This window comes from Nyctibius grandis, chromosome 7, assembly GCF_013368605.1.
Source record: "Nyctibius grandis isolate bNycGra1 chromosome 7, bNycGra1.pri, whole genome shotgun sequence".
NCBI classification, from domain to species: Eukaryota; Metazoa; Chordata; class Aves; order Nyctibiiformes; family Nyctibiidae; genus Nyctibius; species Nyctibius grandis.
This window is the reverse complement of record NC_090664.1, coordinates 40,384,818-40,410,340: the sequence shown is the minus strand read 5'-3', so window position 1 is coordinate 40,410,340 and position 25,523 is coordinate 40,384,818.

Genomic DNA, 25,523 nt, shown 5'->3' with positions numbered 1-25,523 from the left:
CATCATATTTTGATGTCTGTCTTCACAACTGTAGTTATTTCTTAAAAGGTGAAAGCTGACATGCTTGTATATCCTACGGCTCCAAGAGCTGGAAGAAGTGTGCTGCATGTCACAAGGCTCATGGTAAAGACATGTCACACAGCTATAGGAATGTTCATACCACTATGTATAGTCCTAAGGAAGCGGTGCTAAACACCTCTCCCAGACATTTCAAAGAGATGACTGCAATATGCAGTTCCCTCCTCCTTATATCAGGGGGTGTTGAATAGTATTAGCAGAAAATGAAGACATTTCATACAACCCCCTCCAGCCAAAATTGGCTCAGTTGTTGTGAGCGGTAGGTTTCAAGTGGGAGGATGCCCCCGAGCTTCACTATTTACTCATCCAGGCCTCCACACCTGGTGTGGGACAGGGGTCATGAGCAGGTGGGTGGCTGGGCAAAGCTCACCCCGCTGCCAAGCTCACATCCCAGCTCTTGTTTTCTCCATCACTTCATTTGCCTGAACACCTCCAGGAACCACCGCTGGTGGGAGAATCAGCCTCAGCAAGTTTGGGTTTCTTCCACACCGCTCTCTATTTCCTACTGCAAGGAAATCTGCCTGCATGTGTCCCGCCTCTCATATTCACTTACAATTGACTTCTTGTAAATACCCAGCAGGAAAAATATAGCGGCGGGCAGGTTTCCTCGCAGAGCTACAGCTGTAAGCAAATGCAGGCTCAGTGCAAGTAAGTCTTCAAAGTTTACCTTCAGTGTTCTTAGAATAAAAGTGGGTCAGATCTCGCAGCTAAAGTCTTCTGGGACTTGGACTTAAGAAATCAGCACATCACTCTCATCCAGGCATACAACAGAGGGGTATGCTTCTATTACCGCTTACAGATGCAAAAGCCTGGGGTGGGAGCTCCTCTTCCCTGTCTGCCTGCCTCAAAACACACAGAAACATCACTTTTGACATTATGAATCCATTCAGCTGATACACAAATGATGTGCCAGGTGGAATGACACCAACAGGACTTTTCTTTACACCGCTGACCAGAAGGAAGCTTCCCGGAGGGAGATGCCATGTTGTCCAAGCAGCTTTGCTTCCACAAAGTACTTGGCTTTGGCAGTGCATGATCGTGGGGGGTCCCTATGGGGGCTACCAGCCCGCTGTAGAGCAGGGGTACAAACTGACCCCCCAGCCTCTTCAAGCAGAAACTGATATTTCAGCACAAATTTCCGTGGCAACTATGTAATAAATTGACAGTTATAAGAAATGTTGTCAAGAGTGAAATGTCTGAGGGCAGTGAAAGGCTAACAGAGAGCTGTGTGAGATGCTGGAGTTGGTGGCAGGAACTGTAAACTGATGTCACGGTGTGTGCGGTGAGCTAATGGATTACCTCATTTTTACATTTCCAGGATGCCAGAGTGATATGGCAGCCTAAAAGAAAAGATTTTCAACTGCTTTGCACAATTTATTTTAATTTCTTATCTTGTCAAAACAGCACTTTGCTCAGCCTGGCAAAGTTAGTACAACTTTATGTGGTTGTTTATATGGTGTCTTACCTGTACACTGTCAACTCTCACAAGTTTTTCAAGTTTCTTTTAATATTTTGTGTTCTTCTATAATCCCAGTTACTGGAAGTAAGGGGACTCCTCAGCATTCTACTTTCTGATTTATTTTAAAAATCTTAGCCAAAAATAATTTAAAAAATCCTCAACTGCAATATTTGAAATGCAGTCTCAAAATTTGCAGGATGATGCCTTATTTTTCCAATACTTGACTTTCAAAATATTATATTGATGCTGCAGAAAGGACTGAAATGCTTAAACACTGTGACTTTCATGCCAAGTATGAGTTTTATGCACTGGATAGCATACAGAGCCCTGTGCAGGTATTAGTCTGTATCTAACTAGTCTGCTCTAAACATTTGCGATACCATTGATAACTTGCCTCCCTTTGCAGTTTTTAATTATCATGAAGTTCTGTTCATTTTGAAGATGTTCATTAAGTCTCTTCAGCATTCGAATGAAGCTGATAAACCTGAGAGTACGCTCAACTACACCGATGACTGGCCATTTTTATTTCTTAGGCAGAGCGAAATTAAGTTTTCAGTAAGCCCGGACCAGCCTGTAGCAGTAGCTGAGAGGAAATCCACCACTTATAAAAACCATATCATTAGGTAACTATGAGTTACTCTGTAACTGTAAGTGCCCCCGTGCTGGCCGGATGGTCTCACTGCTGCCCAGGGGCAGTGCTGTCCCTCGCCCCGGGGGACATGGCCACGGCTCGGAGGGACGGTGTCACGCTGCCAGCTCCGCCGGGTGCTGCAGCGGGTGCAACAGCAGGTCCTGCTTCCCTGTCCCGCTCCATCACCCCCTGCCTTGCTTCTCCCCACCCAGGGCCACCTTTCAGAAGCACCATCAGTTTACACAGAGAGGCTGAGGTAACTAACTCAATCAAGATATGGTTGAACAAAAGAATGTACGTTATCCAGCTTCAAACAGGTGACAAGAAGTATAATGCTTATACCAAGCCACCTAGGTCTGAGGCACAGGAACTGCCTGTTGGGTCTGGCCTTTCAAACCTCACAGTTCATGTCTCGCCCCCAGCCAGAGGGGAAGGGGAACTGGCACCCTCATGAGGGGTTACACCTGCTCATGGCTCTGCTTTACATACACAAGCCTGAAGCAAAAATGTCCTGGGTATAGTGGACAGATAGATGCTGCCTGGCGTAAGAACAGGAGGTTTGTGAGCTTTGCAACTTTATCACCAGCTTCACCTGCTCAGGAATCCAAACACACACGGATAATCTGACAGAGCTCTGACACGTTTGCTGTAGTTTATCTTCAGCCAAAGAGCAAATGGGTAAATGATATCAGAATACTGAGAGGGCAGCCAGCCAGGGCAGCGCTTATACACCTGGGTGGTAGAATACAGGAAGGAAACACAAACACATCATAAATCCACATTTTAGAGCTGTAAGGCTCCCATGCTCACTGCTGGCACATTTCAGCTTACACTGAATACCCATGAGGATAAGTAAATTGGTGATTACAGCATCTGATTTACACTGTCACCAGGCCACGTGTCCTGGAACATTTAGTCACCTACTTTACACTTGTACAGAGTTACAACATTTTCAGGAGCAAACATTTAAGGTGGAGCTTTTTTTTTAAATTATTTTTATACAAGGCACAGAACAGCAGATGTGTTTCAATCATTGCAGGAAAGGGCACGGGCTGTCAAAAGGAAAAGGTAACTAGGCTGCCTCCATCTTACTGGTAGTGAAGAAAATATTTAAGATATGAGATGGAATTTAACATCTCTGGGGGCTACTTTAAAATGAAGACTTAACAGTTAGCACAATCCCCTTTTGAAGCCAAAGTAGCTCAGCCCTGAGGACTTCCTCTCTGTCCCATTAGCCCTGTGCAGCCCTTCAGAATCCAGCCCTGTTTGTTGAGCGTTTGGTGCCATAGGATATTTTGCAGCTGGGATCACTTGGCAACTGTGTTCTGGCCATGCTGGCATCTCCTCAGGCTGGCAGCCTCCCTTGATTTCCTTTTTTTCTGCAGCCCTTCAGCAAGGAAACCAATTGCAGTTTTGCCGTGTGAGTGCAGGAGCATTGCCAAGGTCAACCAAGGAGAAGGGCTCATCCCGTTGTCTTCTGACGATCATGCATCATCTGGAAGTAGGTTAGTATGCGCTGTATGTGTGATATCCCAGTGACAGATGAAGCAATCATGATCTGGCTTATTGTATGCCATGGAGAAAGCATGTGTCATAGTCCTCTAGGAGATGTCCTCAATGCAGAAGGAAACTGCTTTTATTTATTCTTAGTTTGAGGGAAAATAAAGGAGCCTTACTGCTCTAAGAAGAGCTCGCCCATCCTTCAGCATAGTGTTAAGTTAAGCTGTTCCAGTTATCCTCTCCTAAATTCACATGCAGTCCTACAGTTAAGCTGGAAGTCAGTGGCTTGGTTGTCTTTGGCTACATGGGTCTTTGAGGGTGTGGGATTCAGCATGAGATTATTACAGATGCAAACCTAGATATCTACATACACATGTATGTGAGAGCTAAGTACATATGCTGCATTATAGTGGATGGAGTCAATAATGTTGGTAAAGTGTAGGGTGTGACTGAGGCTGTCATAGAGTTGGTTTCCCTGGTAGAGTGGGCTTCATCACCCTCTGGCTCCACAGGCCGTACTGCCCACAACCATGTTCGCTGTTTGGTTATGGGACTGAGTCAGGTACCGATGCTCCCTCTCAGCCTGCTGCAGCTGAAGTTAGCGGAGCCCAGAGCTCACTGGCATCCACATTTAGATGTTTCAGACATAAGCTGAATCCCACCCTGGGTGATGTCTATGGTTCTCCCTCTTCTGGTAACCTTGCAGGGCCTGGCTGTCACAAACATGGAACTATCATGCCTTTACCTGGGGCTGTAAGTGACCAGTACCCCTGAGGACCAAGGCACTCCCAGGCATCCCCGCTAACTCCCTGGCTGATGCTGCGACTGCAGTCAGTGAGGACTTCTGTCACTGCATTGGTTGAATGGAGGCTTTGTCCTTGCAGGAGGCTGCATCCGAGCCCCAAGTGCAGTTATTTTTGTACTGTGCACATATACCTGATAAGCTGGGTAGCTTTTGCATTTAGCAAACAAAATCTTACGCTGAAAATAAATGGTTAAATGAAATGATTTAAACACTAAGCACAGAAAATGCTGCTTAAGCAAAATTATATAATTTTCAGTCTTTTAACGAACTTTGCCATCCACACTGATGCTTTCCCAGGGAGTCACCCCCCTGCCTCATGGCTTTTGTAGAATATTATACTTCGTTAGGAGCCCTCAAAAGCTGGGTAATTAACATTATTTTCTCTTCTGTTTCCCTGATGTTTGTTTAGCTCTTTTGTCAGTAACCAACTGGCAGTGAAATGGCCTGGGCTCAATTTCTAAGTACTCGAACTGAAAACACTTGATTGACACCAGTTCAAGCCTCCATCTGGCACCCTGGGAAACTCTCAGTGCGCTGTCACGGTACCCACAGCACAGCAACGCTGCTCACTCGACAGCAAAGGGCTCCCGTCACGAACGCAGCTGGACTACGAGTGTGTTTGCTGAGCTACTGCCCGCTTGCTGCTCCTCACCCCAAGGGCACCAGCGATCGCCTGCCACTGCTTACCAATGACACCATTGGTGTGGCTGTGATGGCATAAATATCATCTGGCTCTGAGAAGAGTTGTAAAGTATGAATGCTGTCTCCAAAAGTGCTTTACGAATTGTACCTGATGGCAGACAGCTTCAAGTATGCACGACCCTACACCGACTCTGCCTACCTGGGAGGAGTGTCAGCTTTCAGGCAGTTTATGCTTACCCCAGACCAGGCTAAATGCTACCTAGGTGGTTTGTTTTATTCTATCAGTAAAATTGCCTACACTTCTGAGGAAGCAACGATGGGCTGGCCAGACTGTCTTTTTCTATACCAAATCCAGACCCATATACTACTTCTCCACTCGTGACTCTTCAGAACAGTCTATGTAGGAAGACATGGTCTTGTTAAGTTCTCAATGTCCATGCTAAATTTTCAGAGAAAGCAGTATGTCTGATAATACTGTCATCAGCTGAATGCCAGGTTTGGAAGAGGGAGCAACCAATGGAGCAATCTCATTGCTTGTCTATTACAGAAAGCCACAGGAGTACTTTAGGATGCAAAGGACCACTGTGGTAACTTGTGCTGGATGATAGTAATAGAAGTGTGAACAATCATCCATAAATGGGAACTGCAGGCATCACAAATATCCTGTGTGTACTGGTTTTGGCTGGGATGGAGTTAATTTTCTTCATAGCAGCCCACATGGTGCTGTGTTTTGGATTTGTGACCAAAACAGTGTTGATGATAACACACCAGTTTTAGCTGTTGCTGAGTAGTGCTTGCAAAGCATCAATACCTTCTCTTTTTCTCACACTCCCCCCCAGCAAGTAAGCTGAAGGTAGCCAAGATGCTGGGAGGGGACACAGCTGGGACAGATGACCCCAACTGACCAGAGGGATATCCCATACCAAATGACATGATGCTCAGCAATAAAACCTGGAGAGAAAAAGGAGGAGGGAGGACATTGAGAGTTGTGGAATTTGTCTTCCCAAGTAACTGTTACGTGAGATGGAGCCCCGCTTTCCTGGAAATGGCTGAACACCTGCCTGCAATGGGATGTAGTGAATGAATTCCTTATTTTGCTTTGTTTGCGTGCACAGCTTTCACTTTACCCATTAAACTGTCTTTATCTCAACCTATGAGTTTTCTCACTTTTACCCTTCTGATTCTCTCCCCCATCCCGCTGCGGGGGAGTGAACAAGCTGCTGCGTGGGGCTGAGCTGCTGGCTGGGGCTAACCCACAGCACCATGCCATCTGCCATTTCAGATGACCCAGTTTCCCTGCTGCGTAGAAGCCTTGATGGAAATCATATATTCAGAGAGGGCCTGCCCAGGACATGATTGCATCCACAGAAAGATGTTTCACTTTATTGCTTAGGAAGCAACTAGAGAGCAAAGATTTTGGCCATCACCAGATACCCTACTTGATTCTCCTACATATTATGAAATGAGGGATGCATGATTAAACCAGTGGGTGCTGCAGATATCCAGTGTCAGGGTGTTGACACAGGGAAATGTGTGCATGTCCCACGCACAACGGGCCAGGCATCCCTACCTGAATGGTCAATTTTGGCCATCAAAATCTGTGCCAGACTAGAAGATGACAATAAAGAGAGTATTCCAAAGGAAGCAACCTGAAACTGGCAGGAGCCTGGGACCTCAGTGTTCACAGTGAACTGGGAATGAGCAGGGCATGAAGCTCTGGCACAGAAGAGCAAAGCCAAGGTGTTACCTCAGGTGACTCTGCCTTTACACACTCAATACACTGCGGTTTGGCAGAGTGTACTCAGTACCCCAAATCACACATAAGCAAATACAGATAAAATAAGCTCCATGAAGAGCTTCTTGGTCTCAATCAGCCATCATTATGATATACGTGAGGCTACGGCCATCTCAGCAATCTCCAGGAGGAGGCTAATACACAGCTCCTACTGAAGAGCAAACGTGACTGGCAGGAGCAGGGAGCTAGCCTGGCCCTGTGGGCAAACCTATACATCAGACCATGAAGCCCACAAACCACCTCCTATAATGAATCTCAGTGAAAAACAGAGGAAAATGCATACAAAAAGGAGAAAAGTGCTTTGACAGCTAGGGAGCGAATTGCACACAAGGAAACAGAGAGGGCTTATGTCTGGGAAGACTTTTCCTGCATTTTCTGCAATGGGCACCCAGCAAGGGGGAAGGCAGCAGTGGTGGTGCTGCCAAACAGCCTGCAATGTGGGGGCTGGCAAGAGTTAGGCTTGGGAGGGGGTAGAGGGAAACGAGTGAAAGGGAAGAAGAAGGTCATGGGAGGTGGGTAAATCTACTGTCACTTCTAGCCATGTAAAGGCAGATAAAACTGCCTGGAAGAAGTGAATGAAGAGTATAAACCACAGCTGACGCTACTGCTCCTTTCCATAACTCAGACAGAAACTATGCCAAAAGTTTGGGGTTTTTTCAACAGAGCTCTTCCAGAGATAACTTTTTAAATTTAACTTTTCTGTTTTTCTTAGCTGCAAACACTTCTGAATCAACGGTGGAACAGTTTGTGAGTTTATTCTGTCCCTTTCCAATTCTATCCATCACTGCAAAGTCAGACCTCATTAATCCATTACACTTACGCTTCCCCAAACAGGACCATGTCAACCCTATTAGCGCCAGCAGCTTTCCACTAGTGCTGGGCCAAAGATGCCCCCGAGCTCTCCGATGCACCATAGCAACCCACATTACTGAGAGCAGCCTTCAGCAGAGCATGGAGGCTAAAGCACATGTCCTTCTTGATATGCACTTCAGCTCAACAGTCATGCCGGTTTTCAGGAGAAAGGGGAATAAATTCTGGTCTCATTTACTCTGCTGGGAAATTGGAGTAATTTTACCAGTCTCCTTGAAGACTTTTAATATTTAATGATAGATTTGGGCTCTGAAATCTAGGTCTCCGGTGCAGAAATTGCTGGGCTGATCAAAAAAGAAAAAGAGAGACGTGATAAGTATCTCAGATGGACGGACTCACAAAGGGCTGCTCTGCAAACAAAAAGATAACCTTGCACATCCATCCACATTTATACCTCAGAAAGATTAAGTCAGAAAATATGCAGAAGCTTGAGATCTTTAACCCTGCTAACAAAGGTGTGGGTGCAGGAAGGATTTCTGTGCTGCGGCTTCCAGAGAGCTGAAGCAGCGACAGCAAATGCCAGAGGCTCATGGATGCATCGTGATCCGCTTGCTTCTATGTCTTTCAAAGCTGACATTGCCATCGGTTTGTTAGCTCCTGTGAGAAAACCCGGGAGTTGGATTTGATGGGGTTTGCTATGCAGGCGAGGGAACTGGCTGTGTTTGCCTTCGAATCCCTGTCAGAACTATCTCTGTGGGTCAGCCCCTGCCTCTTGGATAAAAGATTATTCATGTCTTCTCAAATCATTTAGGATGAGCCCTTCTTTGTGTAGCTGGAAATGAGAATGATTGCATCCTTTTGAGAAAGTCTAGTTTCCAGTGGGCCTGGAGTTAACCTTTTCAGGGATTAAAAAAAATTAAATAAACAGAATTGAGCCAGTGTCAGTAAAGAGTATTCCTGCACTGCTACTGTTACAGTAATACTGTAACCTGTATTTAGACACCTATATTAGAGGACGGCAGGAAATATTCTAGACTCATGTGTGCTTTAAGATGTTGTCTGTATCTGTCCAGTCATCCTTGGTATTTCTGTCGTGTCTGTGTCTGTGTGATTCTCAGCCTATCCCTGAGATTTCTCTTGTCTAACATAGGAAAATCAAAATGCTGAAATTTCATCTGAAATAATCACCTACATGAAAGTCAGTGGATCAAGACAAGACTTCTCAGAGGTGGTTCACTCCCACCTAGGGTAGGTATTTGCAGAGGATGGGTAACTAACCCCTCACCACAGGGGTTTTTGCAGACTAGCATCAGGTGAGATGCTGCTTACTGTTCAAATGAGGTTCACCCTCTCCTCTTCAACTTTCTCTGCTAACCCACTCATAAGGAAAACATCCTCCCCCTGCAAAAAGAAGAACCCAGAGAGTACAATTGCACCTGAATTTTAATTCCTTATAAGCAGCTCTGGGGGGAGAAGGGGGGAGGCAGGGAGCTGCTGCCCACTGGTCCCCCTTGGCTGCTGGGAGACCCACGGATATGTGTCACCTTGGGGCGGTGATCCCAGAGCCATGGTGTGTCTGTCGACCTGGACAGCCACTCCGTCATTTAAACTGCTTCATTCACAGCATCAGGAGACAAAGTTAATGTTCCCCTGGGGAGAAAGCAGGTGGCAGATGTGCTACTACAGCTCATTGCCATCACCGAACGAGGGTGACATCCACCTGCGATGACAAGAATGAATGAGGTAAGCCCACGTGTTACTATGGCAAAACCACGACGGATTTGGCCGGACTTCACCTTCTAAAGTAGAATTGGTTGCTATTTGACTTCTGTCTTTTCTTCACCACTGAACTGGGACAGGGCAGAAGATGGGCACATAACTGTGGGGGGCATAATATTGCCCAGGTCCAGTTCAGAGACAATTCAAATGTCAAATGTAAACTAAAGGGGGAAGGGGGAGAGGCAGCGGCTGCCAAAGTGGAGCGTCTGTGCTCCTTCCCCCTGGAGGACACCCTATGATGCTCTCCTGTGCCAGGGGAGAGAGGAAACCTGCACTGGGCACCCCAGCCAGCATTTGCTGTCTGACTTATGTTTCAGAGCACAGCTTGTTTTACTCATCTCTCGCTCCGTGGACTGATGGAGACTGGCTTTAGGAAAACACCTCACGCCTTCCTGGGCAGTCACACACATTTCCAGTGCTTGCCCTGTCACATAACTGCTTGTCTCTGTAGCTGTCGTGACCTGGGTTTTTAGTGGTCTTTTAAAACTACTTTCTTCCAAGTGTTCTTGTTTGGTGTCAGAATATATAAGGGTGAGAGATGAAGACCAGAAATTGTTTTTTGGATTATTCTCACTCTGGCCTCTCACTGAACTTCTCAGATGAACATCTTTAGCGAAATCTTTATTTAACTTATTTAAAGACACTGTGATCTGCCTTGGCAACATCTTATGAGAATGCCAGGAACAAGACAGAAACAATTAAGATCAACAGCCATGCTGCGATTTCCATTTCTGTGCTGTAAGCGTACGACATTTGCTTGCTCCAGCCCTCCTGCCACGACATGTTGCACCTCTGGAGGTTCCTTGCAGCCTAAGGGAGGCTCTGATTTTACAGCTGCTCAAGCATAGGCTTTTATACACAGCTCTGCAGCATGAACTGAGTTACACATAATGAGGTCATTTGTTAAAAAGCATGTCGTTCTGAGGTATGTTGATGCTTTTAGATTTCTTTTCATAGATGTTTCCTTGAATAAAATATTCCACAACCTTTATTCTAGTCATATAAAAGATTTATGCCCGTCTTTTTCTGAGGTGAGTGAAGAGAGACATTCTGTACAGAAAAGGAGGGAGCAATGCTTAATATGTTTCCTCTTATGTATATTGAAGTTAAATCTAAAAAGTATTTTATATTTCATTTATCACCATGTTACCTTCTAAATTGTATGTGCATAGAAAATTTAGAGGCCTCCTTCACCCCTTTTAGTGTCTTCCTTCCTTTCTTGCTGGAAATTACCATATCTTGGGTATTTCCTCTGCTCTTTCCCTAATACAAGAAAATAACTAATGCAACTTTAACTACATTTTTGGTGCCTCTTTTTCATTATATGATTTACAAAAACTCTGGAGGGGAATTTTCCACAGGGAGGCACTTCCACTGGAGGAAGCAGGCTCCAGCAAATGCCCATTTCCTAAAAGAAAAGTTCACACATTTGTAGATAAATAAGAAATTTATCACAAGTAATCTGTTGGTCTCAGCCACCATGGTACCTCATGGGAGTGATGTGGGTGCGGGTGTCCCATGGCAGCCGCTGCCCTGTCAAGAAGCCAGCCCCATAGCACCAGAACTACCCATTCCAGGAGGCAAAGGGCTGACACCACACACTCTTGGGTCAATTCAACAAATAAGGACATTTTAATTCAGAAGTTTGATTTCAGTAGCAAAAGATGACATGCAGGTTATTCAACACATATGTTGAAAAAATCTGTTAAAAAACTTGTAGGAAAACTGTTCAAAATTTTTCTCCCTTCTAAAGAGATTGGAGATCTTACCTGTGGCATTTTCCAAGCATTAGTCCTTCAGGGATGTTATTTGTCTCAATGAAGAAAGACAGTGACCTCCATGAAGAACTACTACCTCCATGCTGGATTGGAGCCCCCAGGACCCCGTGGCATAGAATCATAGAATCACAGAATGGTTTGGGTTGGAAGGGACCTTAAAGTTCACCTAGTGCCAACCCTCCGCTGCCACGGGCAGGGACACCTTTCCACTAGACCAGGTTGCTCAAAGCCCCATCCAACCTGGCCTTGAACACTGATGGGATGGGGCATCCACAGCTTCTCTGGGCAACCTGTTCCAGTGTCTCACCACCCTCACAGGAAAGAATTTCTTCCTAATATCTAATCTAAATCTACCCTCTTTCAGTTTAAAACTGTTCCCCCTCGTCTTATCACTACATGCCCTTGTAAAAAGTCCCTCTCCTGCTTTCCTGTAGGCCCCCTTCAGGTACTGGAAGGCTGCTAGAAGGTCTCCCTGGAGCCTTCTCTTCTCCAGGCTGAACAGCCCCAACTCTCTCAGCTGTCTTCATAGATGCTCTGCATTTCGGAGCAGAGAAGGGAACCTGGCGGCTCTGGGTGGCCCAGGCATCTCCTGAAGATACAAATTTCCCTTGGAGGAAGGGACTCTGCAGAAAATATGCTCCAGCCCCTCTTCACAGACCCATGCCTTCCTGCTTCATCCTCTGAGCTGTGGGAGAGGGAATGAGGCCGACCCCATGTCTCCATCCCACCGTCACACAGCGATGGAAATGTTCCCAGAGTAAATATCAGTAAATATCAGAATTTCTAAAACTCTCTGTACTGTGTGGGCTTCACTGGTTAATAAACCAGACTTACAAAATGAGAACACATTTTTTTAAGCCTGTTCTCAGAAAGGAATAGAAAATAACACACAATTAATTGCAAGTCATAATAATTTAGATACTTAGGCATAATCAACAAAATAAACCGTACTGCAAATGCTATTCAATAAACCACAGACACTGAAGTAAATCAAGCAAACTGGAGCTGTTCATGAAGAGAGTTGAAAAAAGTAAAAATTAGGACAGTGTCACAGAGCAACTAGCTTTTTGCAAGGATTTGGTTGGGAATAAACATTTTTTATTCACAGCAGAGGGTAGTTCTCACTGTGCCAGCATTAAATAATAGTCTTCCCTCGGCGATCCCACCGAGAAAGGATAGATCTGCTGAGAACATTTTGCTTTGCAATGAAGCAGATTTGGAGTATGACTTTGAGGGCAGACTGAAGGAAAGTGAATATTCTTCACGAATTTTCTGTGGAAACCCAACGTCAGAGGTGACTGGATGTGCTCATCCTAAGCCTACATCTCTCTCTCAAAGTGACCGAAATGCATATGATCTCATGCCCTTTGCTCAAAGACAAAACCCTGAAGTCCAAACCAATATCTCCCCCAGTCATTCGAAACCTCATAGACCCCTCCGGCCCCCTTTGCCTCCCCGGGGAGACCGAAACCCGCATCGCTGGGGCTGTGGGCTACCCCGTCACCTCCCACACCATCCCCACGTGCCATGCTTTTCAGTTAATCCTTTTGCATGGCTCAGTGGCCAGTGTCCCCGTGGCTCTGCCAGGGCCAGCTCTGCTGCCCAAACCTGCCCATCTGCATCTTATATAGCGTTAAGAAAATTCTCATTTTGCTAATTTCCTATAAAGTGCAGGTTTTAAAACTAATACGGAAAGGGGATGTAATAGCTATGAGAGTAACAGGAGCCGCTGTGGAAGACACAGCACTGAATCCATGCTGTGAATTTCAAATAAATGCAAAGAAAATGTGTGTGGCTCTGAGAGCTTTGGCCGCAGGAGGGAAGAAGGGCCACTGCTCCGCTCTTCTGTGCTGCGTCCCTGCAGTGGGGGAATAAAAAAGAAATTTTAAGAAAGACTTCATTTTGTTTTAAAAGTCCTTTGTGCACAAATTTTGCAGGGTGACTCCCTGCTCTTGTAGGGGGAGCCATGCCGAGTAGCTGCTTGCCTTCTAGAAACTGTTTGGCATTTTAAGAAGAATTTCTAGTGTGGCCTTTGGTCACCACTTTTTCAGGCTGTTTGCTCTCTCTTCAAACAGTAGCCATTAGATACACTGGTCATCTTAAACACTACTTTTTTTAAGGCCTATTTTATGCTTTTATAGTATGGGGGAAGACAATGGCTCCAAATAATAACTCTACAGTACTCACTTACACTGTGGCACATGGCATTGCCTTTGTTAGTCACTACTCTCCTGCTCTTAATTCCTGAATATTCGGTTTTCCTCTTTGGCTGCTATCAAAAGTAGGGCTGAGGTTTTTCTAGGACTCTGGAAGCTTTTTCTCACTTTTTCAGGGGCCATTTTACATTTGCAACTTGTATTTTGTCTCCTGCTCATCTTCTGTCCCTGCTGCATGGGTAGCACATGGCTACCCGCACCATCTGAGAGGATTACGGGGGCCCCTGGGAGGTCTGGCACCTTACTGCTATCGAGACCGTCAGTACATTCTTCTTTGGCACTACAAGTTCAGCTATTTGTTCAAAATTAAATCCTCCATTTTTCAATCCCACATTTGCCCTCATTAACTTGTAGGCTAAACACCCTCTGGGTGTAAGAGGACAAACATGTCACTGTAGTCATGAGGAGCTGATGTGTTCCAGTTGTGACATCCCCGCTGTCTCTGCTTTACTTTTCATTCCTTTATCCTGTGTGTTTCGCAAAGGCCAGCTTTTGCTTTTATGATGAAACCCCCAGAGCCATGTGTGGTGCTCAGATAGATGCTTTTCCTTTTCTCCCTGCATCCACCCTTGTTTGGAAAGATGATTTTATGGGGGTGGGAAATGTGGTGCTTGTTAGCCCGTACCTTAGACAGATACAGTTAAATCATTCTTTCCTCCCACCGCCTACAACTGATGTGACTTTATGTCTGTTTGCAGACACGTTATCATGGATGTAAAACTTTTTTGCTAGCATTCTTTACTTGCAGGGGCTCGAAAAGCACTGGGACACGAGCTGTAGATGCTGCTGGTTTGTTCCGTGTGATGAGCTCCCTCAAGCCTCACGTGCCTCACACCCAAGCAGGACCTTGGAAGTCCACAGAGTTGCTCACAGAAGCACAAGCAGCACCAGGCAGTACCTGCAGCAAAGCATGCTGATGTTAATACGAGTCATTTAGGCCCCCACCTTCATTTTTCCCCTGTCCTTTATCCCTTGGTCTTCAGTGCTCACAAACCCAGAAGGATGCAGTGGCGATTTGCTCTTCCCTCCCATGCCTGCTCGAAGGAGCCTGCCACACGGGTGTGATGAAGTGCCTGTCCGTGCAGTGCTCTGCATCAGCACTGAGTGCTCGGCTCTTGGTGCCCATGCCCACCTGGTGCAGCCTGGGCCAAGGGGCAGCCCCTCAGTGCAGCCCGTTTCCATTGCATGCTCGTCTTCTAAAACTGGGGTGTAAAACACCTTGCTGGAAGCACAGGCAGTTCCTTTTATTCTGGTTACCAAAATGATACCTGGAAATGGGCAGTACAGCAAAGAGGAGAGGCATAAATACTGCACAGCATCCTTATATATTCACTCACTTACCTTGCACCTCTCTTTTCTATTATTTTTTAACCATCATATAAATAAAGGCATTTTTCCTTCCACAGCCATCCCCATCTTTTACTTCATGTTGCAATGGGCTTAGAAACCACTTGGGGGAACTTTTTCCATTGCAGTTAATTATAAATAAAGAAATTGTGTTGTCACAAATATCTACTGATCTGACTCAGCTGCTTTTATGGGCACTGAATATCATAGAAATCCAGCTGATTTCACTCAGACATGTCAAATGCTGAGGACACTTCCAAATAAAGCACTCTTTATATTCCCTACTCTGATCATATATTTTGGGAAAGTTTGGATTTGAGTGAGTTCCTAATTAAGAATCAAACTGGCACTGAAAGACCTTTTTTTTTTAAAGTCTTGAACTGTATCCTGGCCTATAGAAATGAGGAAATGTTGTTTAGATGCTAAATAGGATTTTGTAGTGCTGTAAGGTAACTATTGGGAAGAGTTGGATAGATGTCGTACTAGAAATGGTTCAACACACAGCAGTGAAAAATCTTCTAGGGCTTTTTCCCTTAAGCATCCTTCATTTAAAATAGTTTGGGCCCTCATAAGCAGAATCTAGGAGTGGAAGGTGGAATGAGCATCAAGAGCCTTCATCAACAGGAAAAAGCTGCAGACCAGTGTTTCCCAGTCGCACCCAGGCGTGGCAGAGCCGCAGCAGCACCACGAGGTGGAGCTCTGCCCCGCTGTTCGCCTTCACAATCCTCCCCGTAAATGTAAGGCCATACATTTTACAAAAGACAGGTTTTAAGGAATGTCCTTTGAGTTCAGTTTTGAATGGTAAACAGCATGTGGTGCTGTGCGGTGCTGCCGTGTCCATGCGCGGGATGCGCAGCGAGAGGTGCGGGGGCTGCGGGAGGGAGGGTCTGCAAGGAGGCTCTTTGGGAAGGGGACTGGGAAGGCTCACGGGTGGGAGACACAGGGACACCTGCAATGGGTGCTGGGGGTTTGCAGGTGGCTCTCCCTTTCCCTGAAGGAGTCGTGGATTTCGTTAGACACCTTCATTATCTGCAGTGGGTGTTTTCAGCGGGATAATCCAGCGGTCCCCTCCCAGTGAAGGTACATGGCAGCCCCAGCCATGGGGGAGCTGCCAGCACTGGTGGTTTCATGGGGTCTAGGAGATGCAGCACCACATCCAGGCAGCTCCAAGAGAGGGGATGAGGCCCAGGGATGGGTCCTGGCCCCTCTCAGTTACAGCCCCGTGACTCTGCCAACCGCTCCAGGTTTCACCACTGAACCCGTTTCCAGTCCAGCTGCCAGACACTGCCCGACACTGCCAGACGCTGCCCCGACGCCTTTTGCCCATTTATCAGTTTTGCCCATTGGACACCCTCCGCTCTCCCACCCACCCTGCCGGTGTGCGCAGCCTTCTCCGGCCTTCTTTTCTCTGGCCAGGCTGCCCCGAGCACCTCAGGTGATACCTGACAGCGGCAGCAGCAGCGAAAGTGGCGGCAGCGACTTGAGGTTAGTGCGGGGGTGAGGGCGACATCGGGCTTAACCGGGCGGTTTTCGTACTCTGGGCCCCCCCTGAGCCCCCCGCGAGCATCAGCCCCGAGCTGCTTCCCTCTGACCCCGGACCCGGAGGTTCCCGGCAACGAATCAGGAGAGGAGGGGGCGTAGCCGGAGGTACCGCGGAGGCATTGCGGGCGATTTAAGCGATTTAAACTCACCACCCCCTGTGATCGGGTGATAAAAAGTCTCCTGGAGGGCAGGGACTAGTCCCTGTCCAGAGGGGAGAGGGAGACTTAGCTGTGACTGGGTGTGTCCCAGGGCGGGAGAGGCCGCAGCCGTTTGCAGCTCGTTGGGGAGGGCGCTGACTCCCTCCCAGTGCACAAGGCGAGGAAGGTGCCAAGGAGCTGTGAACCAGGGGGGTCACCAACAGGTATTTCCCAGCTCAGTGAAAGAACAATGGTATCTACCCGGTGGAAGAAGACCAAAATGGATGTGGAAACCCAGACAGAGCTCCCACGGAAGGAGGCGATGGTGCAGGTTGCAGGCTGCAGGGAATGCTACAGCGTCTCTGTGGTGTCAGGGGGCTGTGTGCGCTGTGAGCAAGTAGATGATCTGCTCGGCCGAGCGGCACAGCTGCAAAGCCAGGTTGAAAGGCTTCAAGCCGAAGTAGAAAGGCTTAGGAGCATTCGGGAGGCTGAAATGGAGATAGACTGGTGGAGCCAGGCTCTGCCCTCCCTGCAACAAAAATGGGAGCACCTGCCGGAGAGCTCCCAGGATCGAGGGACCCCTGTACTCTGCCCCTCTCAGGTGGAAAACAATAACCTAGAGGAGAGGAGTGAGTGGAGGCAAGTCTATGGCCGTGGCAAAAGGCGAGTGCCCTCCTTGCCTACCTTGCCTCCACAGGTGCCTCTGAGCAATAGATATGAAGCCCTAGTGGAATACAGCCGGTCCAATGGGGATGTGGTGGAGAGGCAACCTATATCAGAGGTCCCACCACAGTCAGAAAAACCTGACAGGCGTATAGCTACCTCCTCCACAAGGAAGAAGAGAAGAGTATTAGTGGTTGGAGACTCCTTCCTAAAGGGATCTGAGGGCCCAATATGCAGAGCTGACCCCCATCACAGGGAGGTCTGCAGCCTGCCTGGAGCCCGAATCAGGGATATCACCAGGAAACTCCCCAACCTGGTGAAGGCCACAGACTACTACCCCCTGCTGATCTTCCAGACAGGTGGGGAAGAAGCTGCATCCCGTAGTCCGAGGGGGATGAAGAAAGACTACAAGGCCCTAGGACGGTTGGTGAAAGAGTCTGGGGCACAAGTTGTTTTCTCCTCCCTCCTTCCATTTTCAGGTGATGACGTGGGATGGAATAGGAGGATTCTCTCTATTAATGCCTGGCTACGAGACTGGTGCTACAGGCAGGGCTTTGGGTTCTTTGATAATGGCTGGTTTTATAAGACACCAGGCATGACGGTAATACATGGGAAAGGTTTATGTCGTAGGGGCAAAAGGGTTCTGGGACAGGAATTAGCAGGGCTCATTCAGAGAGCTTTAAACTAGATTCAAAGGGGGATGGGGTAGTAGCTGGGCTTGCACCACTGGGGCAATGCTCTAGTGTTGAGGTTGACGAGGAGGCCTCCCATCCCCCTGGAGTGAAATCGGTGTGCTCAGCTCGCTCCCTGAAATGCCTGTACACCAATGCGCGCAGCATGGGGAATAAACAGAAGGAGTTGGAAATCCGTGTTCGGTCGGGGGGCTATGATCTAGTGGCAATTACAGAGACTTGGTGGGACACCTCGCATGACTGGAATGTGGTCATGGATGGCTATGTCCTGTTCAGGAAAGACAGGCCGCTAAGGAGAGGTGGTGGAGTTGCTCTTTATGTGAGTGAGCAGCTAGAATGTATTGAGTTCTGTCCAGGGCCGGATCAGGAGCGAGTTGAGAGTTTGTGGGTGCGAATTAAGGGGCAGGCTGGCAGGGGCGATACTGTTGTGGATGTCTATTACAGGCCACTGGATCAGGATGAGGAGGGTGATGAGGCCTTCTACAGGCAGCTGAGAGCAGTCTCGCAATTACAGGGCCTGGTTGTCATGGGGGATTTCAACTACCCTGATATTTGCTGGGAGGCCTACTCAGCCAGCCATCCTCAGTCCAGGAGGTTCCTCCAGTGCATTGATGATAACTTTCTGATGCAAATGGTGGATGAGCCAACTAGGAGAGGAGCGCTGCTGGATCTTATCCTCACTAACAAGGAGGGTCTGGTTGAAGAGGTGAAGGTTGAGGGCAGCATTGGTTGTAGTGACCATGAGATGGTAGAGTTCAGGATCTCATGTGGCAGGAACAGAATAGCTAGCAGAATCGCAACCCTGAACTTCAGGAGGGCCAACTTTGGCCTTTTCAAGCAATTGCTAGGGGAAATCCCATGGGACAGGGTACTAGAAGGTAAGGGGGCCCAAGATAGTTGGTTAGCATTCAAGGACTGCTTCGTCCGAGCTCAAGATCAGAGCATCCCAACAAGTAGGAAGTCAAGGAAGGGTTCCAGGAGACCTGCATGGTTAAACAGGGAACTGCTGGGCAAACTCAAGTGGAAGAAGAGGGTGTACAGATCATGGAAGGAGGGGCTGGCCACTTGGGAGGAATATAAGTCTGTTGTCAGAGGATGTAGGGAGGCAACTAGGAAAGCTAAGGCTTCCTTGGAATTAAACCTTGCAAGAGAGGTCAAGGACAACAGAAAGGGCTTCTTCAAATACATTGCAGGTAAAGCCAACACTAGAGGCAATGTAGGCCCACTGATGAATGAGGTGGGTGCCCTGGAGACAGAGGATAAAAAGAAGGCGGAGTTACTGAATGCCTTCTTTGCCTCTGTCTATACTGTTGGAGGCTGTCCTGAGGAGCCCCGGACCCCTGAGGCCTCAGAAGTCAGGATAGAGGAGGAATCTGTCTTGGTTGATGAGGGCTGGGTCAGGGACCAATTAAGCAATCTGGACGTCCATAAATCCATGGGTCCTGATGGGATGCACCCGCGGGTGCTGAGGGAGCTGGCGGAAGTCATTGCTGGGCCACTCTCCATCATCTTTGCTAAGTCGTGGGCAACGGGAGAGGTGCCTGAGGACTGGAGGAAAGCGAATGTCACTCCAGTCTTCAAAAAGGGCAAGAAGGAGGACCCGGGTAACTATAGACCGGTCAGCCTCACCTCCATCCCCGGAAAGGTGATGGAACAACTTGTCCTTGGTGCTGTCTCTAGGCACATCAAGGATAGGGGGATCATTAGGGGCACTCAGCATGGCTTCACCAAGGGGAAGTCATGCTCAACCAACTTGATAGCCTTTTATGAGGATGTTACCCGGTGGATAGATGATGGTAAAGCTGTGGATGTGGTCTATCTCGATTTCAGTAAAGCGTTTGACACGGTCTCCCACAGCATCCTCGCAGCTAAACTGAGGAAGTGTGGTCTGGATGATCGGGTAGTGAGGTGGATTGTGAACTGGCTGAAGGAAAGAAGCCAGAGAGTGGTGGTCAATGGGACAGAGTCCAGTTGGAGGCCTGTGTCTAGCGGAGTCCCTCAAGGGTCGGTACTGGGACCAGTTCTATTCAATATATTCATTAATGACTTGGATGAGGGATTAGAGTGCGCTGTCAGCAAGTTCGCTGATGACACAAAACTGGGAGGAGTGGCTGATGCGCCGGAAGGCTGCACAGCCATTCAGAGGGACCTGGACAGGCTGGAGAGTTGGGCGGGGAGAAATTTAATGAAATATAACAAGGGCAAGTGTAGAGTCCTGCACCTGGGCAAGAACAACCCCATGTACCAGTACAAGTTGGGGGCAGACCTGTTGGAGAGCAGCGTAGGGGAAAGGGACCTGGGGGTCCTAGTGGACAGCAGGATGACCATGAGCCAGCGGTGTGCCCTTGTGGCCAAGAAGGCCAATGGCATCCTGGGGTGTATTAGAAGGGGTGTGGTTAGCAGGTCGAGAGAGGTTCTCCTCCCCCTCTACTCTGCCCTGGTGAGGCCGCATCTGGAATATTGTGTCCAGTTCTGGGCCCCTCAGTTCAAGAAGGACAGGGAACTGCTAGAGAGAGTCCAGCGCAGAGCCACGAAGATGATTAAGGGAGTGGAACATCTCCCTTATGAGGAGAGGCTGAGGGAGCTGGGTCTCTTTAGCTTGGAGAAGAGGAGACTGAGGGGTGACCTCATTAATGTTTATAAATATGTAAAGGGCAAGTGTCATGAGGATGGAGCCAGGCTCTTCTCAGTGACATCCCTTGACAGGACAAGGGGCAATGGGTGCAAGCTGGAACACAGGAAGTTCCACTTAAATATGAGGAAAAACTTCTTTACGGTGAGGGTGACCGAACACTGGAACAGGCTGCCCAGAGAGGTTGTGGAGTCTCCTTCTCTGGAGTCATTCAAAACCCGCCTGGACGCGTTCCTGTGTGATATGGTCTAGGCAATCCTGCCCCGGCAGGGGGATTGGACTAGATGATCTTTCGAGGTCCCTTCCAATCCCTAACATTCTGTGATTCTGTGATTCTGTGATTCTGTGATCACAGCATTGCTCATGCCGTGATTTTTCACGGAACACCAACACAGCAATCCAATATGCTTCTAAGGACAGCAGAAATGAAAAATTACCCAGTATGGAGCCCAGTCACATCCCTTAATCCCTCAAACTACAGCCAACTCCAGGAGCAGCTTTACTTAAAATGAATGGACTATTAAGGCCTTAATTTACACATTGGAACAAATATCTAAATCCCTTTACCTGCAGCAAATAATGGAAACATCCACGTATGTTCTGGTGAAACCAATGGCGCTAAGGTCCATGGCTGAGGTTCAGCATGCTGCTGGTTGCTGTCCAGGACTGGGGCCAGTGAACGCTGCCCTGTAGCCCTCCACCTCCTCCTTCTCCTCCTCATCCTCCTCCTCCTCCTCCTCCTCGTCCTCCTCCTCCTCCTCCTCTTCCTTTTCCTCTTCCTTCTCACTCAGTGGGGCCAAGGGGAAATGCTCTAAGGAGAAGCATAATTCTTTGTGAGGCTGCTGACTTCTGTGGCAGAGGCGAGAGGAGAGGAGAGGAGAGGAGAGGAGAGGGAAGGGAAGGGAAGGGAAGGGAAGGAAAGGAAAGGAAAGGAAAGGAAAGGAAAGGAAAGGAAAGGAAAGGAAAGGAAAGGAAAGGAAAGGAAAGGAAAGGAAAGGAAAGGAGGAAAGGAAAGGAAAGGAAAGGAAAGGAAAGGAAAGGAAAGGAAAGGAAAGGAAAGGAAAGGAAAGGAAGGAAAGAAAAGAAAAGAAAAGAAAAGAAAAGAAAAGAAAAGAAAAGAAAAGAAAAGAAAAGAAAAGAAAAGAAAAGAAAAGAAAAGAAAAGAAAAGAAAAGAAAGAAAAGAGAGAAAAGAGAAGAAAAGAGAAGAAAAGAAAAGAAAAGAAAAGAAAAGAAAAGAAAAGAAAAGAAAAGAAAAGAAAAGAAAAGAAAAGAAAAGAAAAGAAAAGAAAAGAAAAGAAAAGAAAAGAAAAGAAAAGAAAGAAAAGAGAAAAAAGCCTTGCTCTTCCAAGATCCTGAGAATGTCCTCAAAGAGCCTTGTCAGAGGAAGCCAGAGGGACCAGCAAAGCTGAGGTCTGCTGCCCTCCGCTGCTGCAGCCCCTGAAGAGAGTGCAGGGAAGCAAATCCACATGAGAAGCAATAGTCCCGGAGGATTTTGTTAGAAGTATCTGCCATAAGGTAACGCTCTAGCACTGAAAACAGGAGAGTAAATGCAATACCTACATTTCTTCCTAGTTAAACACCAGGAAGTCCTGATATTAACCTGCAGAAATCATCGCTCCCCTGGGAACTGTGTACCTGCAGCACAGCTGAGACCTCCATGGTCTTGTGTAATTGAATCTGAGGCACCTCATGGTAGCTGAGTGCTGCTGAATAATCTGGGGGGTGTCATGTCAGCTTTTTAAAGGCAGGAGAGCATCCCTTTGGACTGTGATGAAAATCTCTAAACCACAGCCACTGCTGGAAAAGAGACTGGCTAGCACCCAGCTCACCCATGAACAACCACACATGGGGCAAAAGTGACACAAAGGGAGCAGGGAGGAGGCTGGGCAACAGCAGACAGACATGGCCTTTATGAGAAGAGGAGGTTAGAGAGCTCAGAGGACTATCTGTCACTTTGCTGCTGTTTTAGCACTCTGCATCCAGAAGCCAAGGTGACCAAAAGCAATCAGGACAGGGTTTGATGGCCTAAACTGCTGCTTCTGTGGAAAGTGGATTTCATCTGTGCCTCCTGACTGCTGGCTGTGGGAGATGCCAAACGCTGAGAGAGGGACAAGCACATAATCACCACTGAATATCTGGCTCTCCAGCCTGCTACTGTCCTTGCTGAAACCATGGCAGCACTCCTCCTCAGCACAGCCTGCAACACAGGGCAGCACTCCCTGGGATGGGGGAGCACCCCAAGACATGCCCTGAGCCCCCATTTTAGCCACCTCCCAAATCATGACTAGTGCTGATGGTCCTTTCTTCTGGCCTCTTCTTTTTTTTTTTTTTTTTTTAATCACTGACTATTTTAACATTCATGTCTAAACTACTCCGGTAGTTTAAACATGAATTATGCCTCTTAACATTTTATCTGTTATTTAGCTGCCATGTATTACCATGGAACCCATGCTTTTGGAGGATTGTGGGACAGATATACAATGCCATGGAAATGTGGCTTTCTCAGAGTCAACAGGTTATGGGAACAACCCCAAATCTCTCAGGCTGGAGCACCTCTCCCATGAGGAGAGGCTGAGTTGGGGCTGTTCAGCCTGGAGAAGAGAAGGCTCCAGGGAGACCTTCTAGCAGCCTTCCAGTACCTGAAGGGGGCCTACAGGAAAGCAGGAGAGGGACTTTTTACAAGGGCATGTAGTGATAGGATGAGGGGGGACGGTTTTAAACTGAAAGAGGGTAGATTTAGATTAGATATTAGGAAGAAATTCTTTACTGTGAGGGTGGTGAGACACTGGAACAGGTTGCCCAGAGAAGCTGTGGACGGCCCCTCCCTGGCGGTGTTCAAGGCCAGGTTGGGTGGGGCTTTGAGCAACCTGGTCTAGTGGAAAGATGTCCCTGCCCGTGGCAGGGGGGTTGGCACTAGATGATCTTTAAGGTCCCTTCCAACCCAAACCATTCTATGATTCTATGATACATCCTCATGGGCCTGATAGCAGATGTGTTCCCAACTCCTCTGCAGAGGAAACCCAGTCTGGTCTGGCCTGGTAGGGCAAAGGGTTTTTGGAGCAATGTGTCTGATGATAGTTGTTGAAAACGTTATCCACTTAGCTGAGAGCAGAGAGAGTCCCAGGACAAGATGTGACAAGCATGAGACGTGTGAGGCGATTTGCTTTTTGCAATCACAGAGAACACACAGAGCACTTGGTAGTCCAAGGTATGTGTATAAATAGTTATTTCTAATGTTGTTTTTCAGTAATAAATATGATTTTGTGCTCTTTGGCAGGTGATTGGATAAATCTCAGAGACTCAAAGCACATCTGGGCTTATGTGGCTGCCCTTCGTGGAAGGTCATCATTGGGATTTGCAGGAATTTGCACTACAAAGGCTTGGCTTTGACCAGGCCATCAGGGGATTTCTCCCCAGGAAAAACAACAGATTGGCGTTTGGTATCTCCCTGGTATGACTTTACACAGTTAACAGGATTCAAAAGGCATTACCATGTGAGAGCTCAGAGGCCCAGCGCTGCCTGACCAGCTCTCGACAGGGCTCTGGTCTGCCCAGCACCAATACATTGGGAGAACTGTAAAGAAACCCCTCAGCTTCTGGCTGGGACATCTTGGGAGCCTGAGGATTTATATCAACCTTTAAAATGTTTGAGTCATGGCAAACATTATATCTATTCTGACAAATTTTTGAATAGAGATTGAAATAATCATTTTTCTTCTTATTGTAGGAGTACACATTTTTCTTTGCCTCCTAGTCTAGAGGCTTAGGGTTGCCTGGTTACTCTGACTCAGAAGCTCTGAGGTGTCTCTTGATGAAGGAGCAGATACAATTTGGCAATTAGAGAAGCTTGATTTGTCACCTAAATGTAGAAATCCTTAGGAAAGAATAACCATTTGAAGAGCAGTTGCACAAAAAGCAAAGTGAGAAAACTCTCACAACGTGCACTGGTACTGAACGTTGCGGGTTTGCTTATTGTAGAGGCATGAAGGTCATTAATAATATATGCAATAATTAGGAATATTTTTTCAGTGTTCAATAAATAGAATCCTGTTCATAGCATATATGAATTGCAAATGTGATCAGAAAAGCATTTTTGTTGAAGAATTTCCCCACAGACTAGTGCTATAAAAAGACTCCCTTCAGCCGGCAATCTATTCATCTGGGGCTGGAGTTAAAGGAACATGATGCATTCAGGTGAGGCCCACAGCAGAGCCATCACAGCAAGCTAAAAAAGTGTCTTGCTTGCTTAAGTGCATGTATTTATGCATGTATTATATGTGTATGTATAAATGTGTGCCGCTGTTCTTATGACTATACATTTGTGCTGATTTGGGAAATCTGTGATTGCAGAACTGGTTTTATTTTGAAAAGTATTTCCTTTATAACTGAAGCCGTGTTGGTTTAACACTTGCTTCATAGATGTTCTTTCATGGTTCGCATTTTGATGAATGGCAGCAAACACTTTAAGAACAAGGAGGGACTTCTGATGGTCGGGAAAGTGGGGGAATGTTTGTGGAAAAGTGAGATCTGTGGACTGACAGTTTCGCTTGGAGGTTCGGGAGCAGAAAAGCTCAGCCAGTGTAAACTCTAAAAGGTCAGAATTTGATTAAATGAACTTAACCTTCAAGAGGAAAAGCCTTTTCCATGTAGGATATCCCCTTAGGCTTGCTCCATTCAACTAGCAATAAATGCAGAACAAACAGAATGATGAAAAAGTCCCATTTTGTAAATCTTGCCATGTTTTTAATCAAGTGTAGCCAACTCATTTTATATAGCCTGAGATTAGATTTTGGCTACCTAATGCTGTACCTAGTAGGGGTAAGGTAAATCTATGGCATTATGATGGTTCCTTTATACCCTTGTGTTATGCACACTACTGTAACCTACATCACCAAGGTCTGAGTCATCATCTGTAACTTCTGCACCAGACGTGCTCTCATACACTTCCTTTGGATACTGCTCAGTTGCAACAGGCTATTGGCTTAAACATGTCCATGCTCCTGGGACTTCCTACTT